We start from the raw sequence: 12239 nt of genomic DNA on the forward strand, positions 1-12239 counted from the left end.
AAAATATTTCACAATTACCCTTTAATTATTGACTAACATTCTGTTCTCTTGCCACCATGTTATCTAAACATGGATGATAAGAAAAAAAATGCTCACATAGCACTATAGGTTATAAATGGTCCATTACTGAGATTGCTGACTTTGTGAATATATTTGTAATCCTTTATTTCCTGGTATGAAGAATATAGGAATATTTGCTGCTAGTAAGTAGGTTTTTTTTTTTTGTATAATAAAGAATTAACCTCAATAAAATAAAGCACATCTCTGCTATCTGCTCTGCTATCCCCATAGAATTATATAGAAGCTGCCTAGAAAGCCACATTTGTTGTTTTTTTCCCCCAATAATGCCAGCAGCCAGATATTAGCTTATAGCATTTTTTGATGTTGTTGTTTTTTTGGGAGTGGTGTTCTTCTCTCCTCTCTCGTGTTTTTGAGGCTCAGTTGCATCTTTCTTCCATAGACTTAATTGGCCTGTGCATATGGCGTTTTTTAGTTGCACTTTTCTCAGAGGAAAATGGCACAGTCTGGTCCCCAGGGGGTTAACTTAACCACCTGTGGTCCAAAATTGGTTTGGAGGTGGTCCAGGAGGTGACGGTCTGGTCCCCAGGGGGTAAAATTAGCCCCCTGTGAGCAAGACAATGCTCCATTATAGGAGATGGGTGGGGGATGGTTAACTTACTTTCCAGTCTTCTTTGCCTCAGCGGTTTACCTGGGACACTGCTTCAGTCACTGACTGGCAGAGATGACAATTGTGCTGGTTATGAAAATGGGGGGAATCCCTAGTAATTTATTTATGAAAGAAAAGGCGTAGGGTTCCACCTACAGTATTTCCATAACCAGCCAGCTTTAAAAAAACAAACAGCAGCAGCCTAGTAGTACCAGGGTGGGCCGAGCCATTTTTTTAGACACTTCCAAGCCTAATAATACCAGCCTGCTACTCCTGCCCAATCTAGGAGTGCCAATTTTGATGCCCTGAGACAACTGGTTACCTTTTCTTCCCAGCACCCCAGTTGTGGTGAGTACTGGGATAGTAATGGGCTAGTGTTAGCCATTTTATACCAGCTAACACTAAGTCCCAACTTAGTAGTGGATGCTGTCTATCACACAAATTCCACTACTAAGCCTTTAAAAAATACAATTAAGAAAAGGGTTTTATTCAAAATATAACACCACCACAACCCTCATTGATCATTTATTAAAAAAAAAAAGTTGTTCATCGATGTAGTCCACTGAATCCAATGCAGTCCTCTGGATACGGATATCTGAAAAACAGAAAGGAAAAACAGCAAAAAAAGGACAGGAGCAGAACACCCATCATTTTGACAGAAGAGTGCCAAATACAACCAACTTTGAGCTCCATGATAAGTGGGGAAAATCCCCCACCCCTGATGAAGTCAGTCATAGAGTGACAGAAGTTGCACTCTATTCATTTGTATTTGTACCTACTGTATATTCGGATATATTGTGTATATATAAGTGCATATATTGGGGTGTAAGCCCTCCTCAAGCTTACAACACAATATTTATGGAAAAGGTTTTTTTATGTGATATAAGATATTGTGCCCCTCCTCTATGTGTGGAAAGTGGGGAAAATCCCAGACCTGTCAAAGTGTATGTGGATAGAGCCTAAAGTTTCTAGAAAGTCCAACAACCACTTGACTATTGAATAGTTTTAATACCGATATAAAGTATGGAATGCATTATCATGCCTACTCCACCATCAAGAGAGGACACCACTATGGACCAAATAAGTCCAAAGGACGACAAGGAAATGTGCAAACTGATAAATTTTTGGTAATCTCTCATGTTCCCATAAAAATATTTCACAATTACCCTTTAATTATTGACTAACATTCTGTTCTCTTGCCACCATGTTATCTAAACATGGATGATAAGAAAAAAATGCTCACATAGCACTATAGGTTATAAATGGTCCATTACTGAGATTGCTGACTTTGTGAATATAATTGTAATCCTTTATTTCCTGGTATTAAGAATACAGGAATATTTGCTGCTAGTAAGTAGGGTTTTTTTTTTTTGTATATTAAAGAATTGACCTAAAAAAATAAAGCACATCTCTGCTATCTGCTCTGCTATCCCCATAGAATTATATAGAAGCTGCCTAGAAAGCCACATTTTTAGTTTTTTTCCCCAATAATGCCAGCGGCCAGATATTAGCTTACAGCATTTTTTGTTGTTCAGTCTGATCCCCAGGGGGTAAAATTAGCCCCCTGTGAGCTAGACAATGCTCCATTATAGAAGATGGGGGGGAGATGGTTAACTTACTTTCCAGTCTTCTTTGTCTCAGCGGTTTACCTGGGACACTGGTTCAGTCACTGACTGGCAGAGATGACACTTGTGCTGGTTATGAAAGGGGGGGGGAACCCCTAGTAATTTATTTATGAATGAAAAGGCGTAGGGTTCCACCTACAGTATTTCCATAACCAGCCAGCTTTAAAAAAAACAAACAAACAGCAGCAGCCTAGTAGTACCAGGGTGGGCCGAGCCATTTTTTTAGACACTTCCAAGCCTAATAATACCAGCTTGCTACTCCTGCCCAGTCTAGGAGTGCCAATTTTGACGCCCTGAGACAACTGGTTACCGTTTCTTCTCAGCACCCCAGTTGTGGTGAGTACTGGGATAGTAATGGGCTAGTGTTAGCCATTTTATACCAGCTAACACTAAGTCACAACTTAGTAGTGGATGCCGTCTATCACACAACTTCCACTACTAAGCCTTTAAAAAATACAATTAAGAAAAGGGTTTTATTCAAAAAATAACACCCCCACAACCCTCATTAACCATTTATTAAAAAAAAAAAGTTATTCATCGATGTAGTCCACTGAATCCAATGCAGTCCTCTGGATACGGATATCTGAAAAACAGAAAGGAAAAACACCAAAAAAAGGACAGGAGCAGAGCACCCATCATTTTGACAGGTGTTCTGTACCTTACAGTATGCAGCATCTTGCCAGATGTTACTTACAGTTTGTCAAACACAGGGATAAGTGAGAATGCATTGCATCCACATTTAAACTTTTGGGTGTCAGACTGAACAATGTGGGCCCTAGGGGCTGGAAGCTGATGTCATTGATGCAGTCTCCAGCCCTGTGTCTCTTGAGTGGGGGGCACTCCAGCTCGGGGATTCTCCACCCTTGTTTTGAACAAGTGTCATCTTAGCCAATCAGCGGCTGTAGACAGGTTTTAGACCACTGTCTGGCCCAAAGGGGCTTAAGTTAATCACCTGGGGACCAGACTGTGGCCTGCTAAGACCACCCCCTCCCCCCAAGCGACGCAGCACACAGAGTTTTCTAACTTAACCCCTTCCTTTCTGGAGCTGGTACATACAGGTTGGCATTTTGACCCGAACACAGACTTAAGCAGTGCAGTTAATGTTCAGGCAGAAACGCAGAGCTGAAATACACCAAAAGTTAAAAAAAATATAATTCACAAAGTGAAAAACATCAGAAAAAAATCCACACAAAATAGGATGCGTGAGCACCCTCATGGTTACAGAGGCCATTTAAAAATTTCAAATCATGGTAGGAGGTCCAATGTCTGGAAAACAAAATAAAAACTAAAGTACCATTGAGACTGAGAGCTACCATAATACCTGCCATGATATTTGAAACATTCTATTACAACAATGGGAGCAGAAATCCATAGACATTTCAGTTAGATCCATGCCGTTATTTTTGATAAACTATAAAATCCATGAAAAAAAAACATAATGGTTGTATTGCACTGGCTTTACATCATATAAGTGGGGAAAATATAGTACAACATAGAGACGAAACACAAATAATTGATTAAAATACTTCTATTTCAAAGAACAAAAAGCCTGTTAATTCCTATTTGCAGGTAAAAAAAAAACAACAAAAAAACAGTTTAGCTTACCAGATCCTACATGTAAAACGCAATCTTTTTTGTTCCATTCGACTATGGTGACAGACGGGAGACACAGTTCCCAGGCAGACGGGACAACAGCAGTTTGACGTCATGTGCGGCATTGTCAAGCCTCTGGGTCTGCTTGAATGTGCCCAGGTAAGTATACACCCATTCATGACATCAGCAGAGGCTGGACATCGCATGCTTAAAGGGAAAGAGTGTAACAGCAAATAACATGTACAAAGTTATTTATAAAAACACATTATAACCGCTACGGTAATTTAGGTCCAGTAGCATTCAGATGTGGAATCCAAAAGACACAAGCTATTCTGCATTACTCATGTGAACAGACTGTAAATATCTTATTATCTCTGGAGCCCCCACCTGTCCGAACAGACCTGTGATGTTTACTGAATCTAAAGAGAATATTAGATTAGATATTGGTTTTCTCCTTCCAGAAGGCACTAGGCAGGGGTGCCCTTTATCGCGCCCTGCTTTTTGCTTTCTAAATAGAACCCCTGGCATTAAGAATTAGAGGTTCAGAGGAACTTTTAGGATTTGGTAATAATGGACATAATGAAAAATGCCTGTTATATCCAGACGATATTCTGCTGTTCCTGAGAAACAGAGAAGAGGCCTTATACAAAAAAGTCGATATAGTTACAGAATATGGCTTTTTATCTGGGTTAAGGATTAACTGGGAAAAGTCCTCCCTACTCCCCTTAGATGGAAACCTGTCCTTTGGGTTCTGGGGAATCTGTAGAATCGGTGTACAAATTCATGCAGAAGTTAGGAAATTAGAAGAAGCTTATCTTACCCCCTTTAATAAAAAGACTTAGAAGAGAATAGAAACCCAAGTAAATCTGCTGCTCTCAATGGTGAACAGAATAGCCATTATTAAAATGATTCTACTCCCTCGGGCCCTGTTCTACCTGTATGCCTCCCAGGTCTGGTTAACGGATGCATGGTTTAAAAAATGTGGTGTTCTGGAAAATTTTCTGGTTTTGGAAAGGAAGAGGGCATGAGTTAAATATGGCACTTGGACACAGTTGGCTGGAGAAGAAGGATTGTCTTTGTCTGGTTTTCAAATCTATTATTGGGCAATATGGGCACAAGAATTAAAAAAAAATGGCAATATTCAACAGTACTAAAATTTGTTATGAATAACATAGACCAAGAATACACAGATATCTTCGAGGCTGGCTTCGGAGGTAAAATGTTTTTGCCACAGGTAGTTATGTACACTAAGGTATGGAAAGCACTGAAAAGAGTTTGTGGGGTGAAAGGGAGTTTACCCTGTGCCTCTGTTTGGGGTAATGTTAATTTAGGGAATTTTTTAAAGGTAGGTGAGCTACAATTTTGGGAAAAGAAAGGCTTAAAGAGAATTGATCAGATGGTTGAGGAAGGTAAATTGTGTTGTTTTGATAAGCTTAAATGGACACTTGGGATAACAGCCATATATTGAGATTTGGTGAACTAAGAAGTGTATTTTATAGCGCAACTAATTTGGAGGTATGGCTTATAAACACTCATACATTCTTTGATAAGTTAAGGGAGATGTCTAGGAGGAAAAAATCTTTGTCTTTTATGTACAAGTCCTTGATTCAGGAATGGGGAGGCGTACAGTTGGTTAGATTTGAAAGATAAATGGGAAGAGGAGGTAGGCCCACTAGGAGGAGAAGAGTGGGAATTCTAGGTCCTCCTCAGCGGGATTGGGAGGGTTTAGGTGGTTCTTTTAGAAGATTAGCTGACTAGAGATATATTTGTCATAAAGTGTATATACTAAAGTGTATAGACTTCATTACCATGAAGGAGAGTCTTTTCCAATCTTCAGCAACTCCCCTGCTCTCCTCCTTCTGTTCTTTTTTAATACTTATTTGGACCTTTGGATTAAGTACCTGGTAGACAGTGGTGATGTGACCATGACATCCTTGCAGGTCTTTAATCTCCAGTTATTTCAGAGCCTACACTTAGCAGAACTGACTTTATCAGTGTAGTCTCTGCTTTGGGGTCCCTGCTGTGTACCGACGTCTGGCACAGGCAGGGACCTTGCTCCTCACCAAACTTGAGAAGTGCTCACTCTCACATCACTCTCCTCCCAAAACCAGGGAAAGACCCAATGGATTGTGCAAACTACAGATCTATTTCACTGCTACATTTCGATTTTAAGTTATTCACTAAAATATTGACCACTAGGTTGGGGTACTGGTTACCTACTTTGGTACATGCCGATCAAGTTGGGTTTGTCATAGGCCTTCAGGGTGGAGATGATACTAGGTGAGCAATAGACAAAATTGATGCAATGAATCAGCAGTCTGATAGCGCCTTCGTACTTAGCCTTGATGCAGAAACGGAGTTTGATAATCTGGGATGGCCATTTATGTTTGAGACGCTTTGGCTTTTTGGGTCCGTTTCTCACTACAGTTCAAAGCTTATATGGGCGACCCACTGTTGCTCTCAACTTTCCACGTGATGCCAGTCACATAAGTGCCTGCGAATGGCACCTGCCAGGGGTGTCCTCTTTCTCCACTATTATTCATTTTGGTGGTGGCCATTCAGAATAATCCAGACATAAGGGGTGTCTCTATTTGTGGGAAGGAATTTAAGATTTTGCACTTTGCCGATGATGTTCTCCTCACCCTGTCTGAGCCTATGACTACCCTACCCAACCTTCATGCTCTGCTTCATACAGTAGATATGAAGCACTTTCTGGTTATAAGGTGAGTGCCTCTAAATCGAAAGCTATTGGAATTTTATGACCGCCCAATTGAGCTCTACTTTTAGATTTCACTGGACTACGTCCACCATTAAATACCTTGGGATCCAGTTGACGCCTACCTATTCTTCCCTGTACTTGGCCAATTATCCTGATCTATTCAAGTATGTAAAATTCTTGCTAACAAAATGGTTCTCTTACTACATCTCTCTCTTGGGTCGAATAGCCTCAGTTAAAATGTCTATACTCCTGAAGCTTCTTTTATTATTTTGAGACCTTGCCTGTGAGGGTTCCCTCAAATCCTTGATAGCCAGGAATTGGAAGCAAATACCCCATCGTTCCTTAGCCTGCTTGAATAGCCAGATGAAGAAACTGGGATCTCTAGAGAGACTTACAGCCTTTCTGAACAACAAGTTACCCCTGTTTGAATCCATATTGTCACCATGGGATTCTTACTGTGAAACATCTGCTGGGCCATAGGAATCCTAAGATGCCGCCCCCCCTTTTCTTCTTTGCATTTTTCCTTTGTCTCACTTTCTGGTGTCCGTTTTGTCTTCCTTCATTTGTCTTTTTGTACTGTATTATGGAAGTTAGGGGAATGGAGATATTGTGTAAAACCTTTGCACTGAATATTGTGCTTATTTTGAGACTTTATTCTCTGGTCATGTTTCTAATTCTATTTTTCCATTATTCTCCAATGATGGTTGGTGTCAGGATCTGAGTTCACTTTTAAAAGAGTGAGGACCGGCTGCTACGATCCCAAGACCGACCGCCATTAACCCTTTCAATGCCGTGATCGCTGATTTTAAATATCAGTGTTTATTCACACATCACAAAAAAATGCAACGTTTCGGCCTACTGGCCTTTGTCAAGCATACAAATACAGTGTAACCACAGGGTATATATGCACGTGTATAAATTAGATCAAACCCTCCCAGAGAGAGCCACCACAGGAGGGGAGGGGGGAGAGGGAGTGAGAGGAAAGGAGAGACAAAAGGAAGAGATGGAGTGGAGTTACAGGGTCAGGGCTATCAAAGTATACCAGATGTCCATAGAAGAGATAGTAGATGGTCACAACATCATAAAAGTCAAATCTGTATAGCACTGTATGACTGTTCAACATGTTCCCCCATAATGATAGAAGGGGTTAATACCAGTGTATAATTCTGCGTTTACACGTAACGATTATTGGCCCGATCATACGATTAGCGATGTCGGATTTACGATTTTTTTTTTATAACGATCAGCGTTTAGACGGTACGATATATCGTACGAAAATTCGCACTGCGATCGTTTTGCGATCGTTTAAGCCTATCTCACACATTAGTTAAATCGGCGAACGACTGTTCACACGGAACGATTTGCGAATTTTTTGCGTACGATGAACGACGATTTGCTGACCTGATGAAAGATCACGATGTACGATTTATCGAACGTACGATTATCGTTCCAATTCGACCGTTATCGTGCAAATTCGCACGATAATCGTTACGTGTAAACGCAGCATAAGTTGTAGCTATAGCGTAGCAAATAGTCCATACCTGAGAAGAGATTGTGTTCCTGTCACTGATAGTTTGGGACCCCCACAGTGGAATGAGGGGATCCCGATTGTTCTTACTGGCTGACTGAGGTCTCTTACCTCTTCCCCAGCAGTCAGCTTGACGATCCCTGCATTGAGTCTGCCGCAGGCATTATCAGTGCAGTGATCACAGATAACATTGATCAATGCTATTCCTAGGGCATAGCAATGATTATTGTTAGTAATGTAATGTATATAAGTTACAGTCCCCTAGGGGGACTTAAAAAGTGAAAAATTTAAAATAAAGTTTTTTTTATAAATGTGCTCAATCCCCTCCCCCAATAAAAGTTAAAATCCCCCTTTCCTATTTTATAAATAAAACACATTAAACAAACATATAATATACCGTAGCATATGTAATATATATGTAAAAACGACCAGGATTGCTTATTTTTAAAATACATTTTATATTTTTAAAAAATTATAAAAAGCAAATCAGAACGTCTGATCTACACAAGTATGGTACTAATAAAATAAAAAGCTATGTATACATGCATATCACTGTATTCATGCTGACCTATAGAATAAATATATCATGTCAGTTTTACCATAAAATGCATTACGTAAACACAGCCCCCCCCCCCCAAAAAAAAAACAAAAAACAAAAAAAACAGAGTTGCATAATTGCATTCTTTTCCAATTTCACCCCATAAATAATTTTGGGGGGTTTTGCCATTCATTTTATGGTAGATTGAAAGACGCCATTATAAAGTACACCTTTACCTGAAAAAAACAAGACCTCACTAGGCCACATAGATGGCAAAATAAAGGAGTAATAGCTATAACAAAAACACAAAACTGAAAATTGGCCCGGTCATGTAGGCCATTTTAGGCTCCGTCCTTAAGGAGTTAAAAAAACAAACTATAGTAGTGCTGTCTTAGAACATGGTACACAATACATAGAGCTTAACAGATGGGCAACAGCTAACTGAATTGTTAATTTGTTTATACCTGAAATAATATACAGTCTTTGAACAGCTGTGGGAGGGTGCATACTGTTGTGCAAGATATCTGCACTTTGCACATTTTGGAACAGGCGTACAATCTTGAGATCCATTGATAAACTGGAATTTCTGCTTGCTGAACAGGAAGGAAAATAGCATGGTGTTGCAAGAAAATGAATCAGCTAGCTGGATGACAGGTGATACAGGTAGTCAGGGAGGCCGGTACACCCCCACAAGTTTGCTAAGTTTGGCACGTAAGGGTGATGCCACTGTAGGAGCGGCACTGGTGCACTTTCTCTGACAGCTTCTCCTTCAGTAAGGAGGGTAAAATAAGTCTAGGGCAGGCTAAACAGGTAGTGGTTTTGGTTCACATTGGCACCAATGACAGAGTAAGAGGTAGGCCATAAGCTTAAAGGTAATCTGTCAGCTGCAATTGACTTTCAAGGGGGAAAAGGGGACGACCATTCCCAGACCTTTCTGTGTTTCCGATGTACAGGACTTAAATAACACAATCACACTGCCTTCATCCATATCTAGGTGCCAGGCCTTACTAGCTGAGACCAGATCGGTAGTTAATAAGGACGATGTGGGAGCTAGCTGATGATATACAGAGGTGCAGTGATGGTACAGTGTGTCTTTAATTCATGTATGAGGGCACAGTGTATTAATTAATTTACATATTGGGGTGCAGTATATTAATTTACATATGGGGGTGCAGTATATTAATTTACATATGGGGCATAGTATACTACTTCATATATGGAGGGTAGGCATGAGCGAACACTGTTCGATCGAATAGAGATTCGATCGAATAGTGAGATATTCGAATATTCGATATTCGTACGAATATTCGATAAATATTTGATAAGCGTTCAAATCCCCCAGCTTCCGGTTTCACCCTCTAAATGGTCAAATAGATGTTTTTGACTAATCCAATACTTGTTCCCATAGACTTTAATGGGATTGAATATTCGATCGAATATTCGCGGGATATTCGTACGAATATCGAATATTCGAATATCTCACTATTCGCTCATCACTAATGGAGGGTGCAATAAACTTATTAATATAAGGGAGCACAATATATTATTTATTCATATATTGGATCTTAGTACAGTAATTCACACATGGGGCACAGTATATTAATTCCTATATGTGGGTACAGTATATCTTGCACAGTGTGTTAATCAATTCATATATGGGGGCACAGTATGTTCATGCACATATTAGGGCACATTGTGGGTTACCTGGGTTGGGGGCCCACCCAGAATTACTGGGCTATCGCCCTCAGTGTCTGTCCTCCTAAAGAATATTCATCTGGCGGTCTGCAGTGTTGAGCACAGAAGTGCAGAGGGCAACCCCAGTATTTATTAGGAGGAGGGGATGGCTGGGCCAGATCGAGGGTGGTAGTCCTGTCTTCAGTGATCCAAACCGCCTATTTTACATATGTAATAAACTACAAAGTACCAGAAAACAGAGCCCAGGGTCAAGGTAAGAAAATTACCTTCATCCTCAGCACCCCATGCTTCAAACCTGCTGTTAGTTTCCCTTCCATAGATCTCTGCCTGAGGATGGTGGTTTGAGGAGAAACCATCAGGGTCCACCATAATGACTTGAGGTTCTAGCAGTATCCCATGATATTAGATTTGGTTTAGTAATGCATAATGATATCACCAGGTGTACTGCATCATGACATCTACATAAAGTATTCACATGTGTCCAGCTCCCCTTAGTTAGTATTCTATGTTAGCATTGGTGTTCTGTATAGGAGGAGTGTATGCTCAAATACAACCAACTCTGAGCTCCATGACAAGTGGACAACCACTTGACTATAAAAAAAAAAAAAAAAAGTTTTAACACATATAAAGTATCATGGTGTCTACTCTACATTCATGAAAGGACACCCCTATGAGTCAATTAAGTCTAAAGTACGACAGGAAAATGTGCAAACTGTTAAATGTTTCATCTAATCTCTAACTCGTGCTCTTGTGGACATATTTCACAAGTATCCTTTAATTATTGACTAACATTCCATTCTCTTGTCGCCTATGTTATCTAAATATGGATAATAATAAAACGACTTGCTCACATAGCACTATAGACTATAGATGGTCCATAGTTAAGACATAATTGTAGTCATTTATTTCCTGGTGTCAAGAATATTGGGATTGTTTCCTGCAATTTTTTTTTGGTAGTTTAAAGACTACACATGATTAAAATAAACTTTTGACATGTCCCTGGTACATTTCAAAAGTTTTGACCAGTAGGGTTCTCACTGGTAAGACCCAAACATAACATAACATAGCATTTGATTGAAGTTGAAAAACTTCAATGGAATTGTTACAGACTAGGCATTACTAGACATGTCTGGACACTGTATGTGGAGGCTGTAAAATCTGCTTGCAAAAATTCTGCAAGTTATTTTAAATTTAAACTGCTATAAACTACTCAGATCCGGACCGAACACTCAGATCCAGGCTGATCAAAACTTTTGACATGTCTCTGTGTCACTTTCTTACAGAGATAGCTTGACTCATGTATCCAGTTTGGGTGGCATTTGCAACCCAGTTTCATTGAAGTAAATATAGCTTAATCGTAAACCACACCTGAACTGCGTACAAAAATCAGGTTGTGTCTAGAAGAAAGTGGCCATCTTTTTCTAACAATGGATAACCCCTTTAAATAAGGTAAACCTTCTCTCCCATTTATAGTACTTTTTTTTTGCCTGTGAATAGTTCCTCATGAGTAATGGCATTCGCCCTGCCAAAAGCTTGTTCATTAACTGCAGAGAGATATTTACACATGATGTTTTTAACATGGTGAGCTAAAATGCTCTATGATGCAGTTACATGTAGGGGGGCGCAAGATTTATTGAATGTTCTAGTCTGTGGAGTGCCTTCATGATTTAGGGCCAGTTCACACGGAGAAAAAGCTACGGAATTCTGCCATACAGTGTCTCTATGGGATGGCTCGCGCACCGCCGCTTCTACCGCTTTCACATGTGGTGCGGAAGTTGAGGCATGTGAGCCCTTCCATTGACATACTGAGGCGGACAAGATTCCGAGTTCTGCCGCTTAATTCTGATGCTTTTCCTTAGACAAATTGCTTACAT

Source organism: Dendropsophus ebraccatus, chromosome 10 (genome assembly GCF_027789765.1).
Source record: "Dendropsophus ebraccatus isolate aDenEbr1 chromosome 10, aDenEbr1.pat, whole genome shotgun sequence".
Taxonomy (NCBI): Eukaryota; Metazoa; Chordata; class Amphibia; order Anura; family Hylidae; genus Dendropsophus; species Dendropsophus ebraccatus.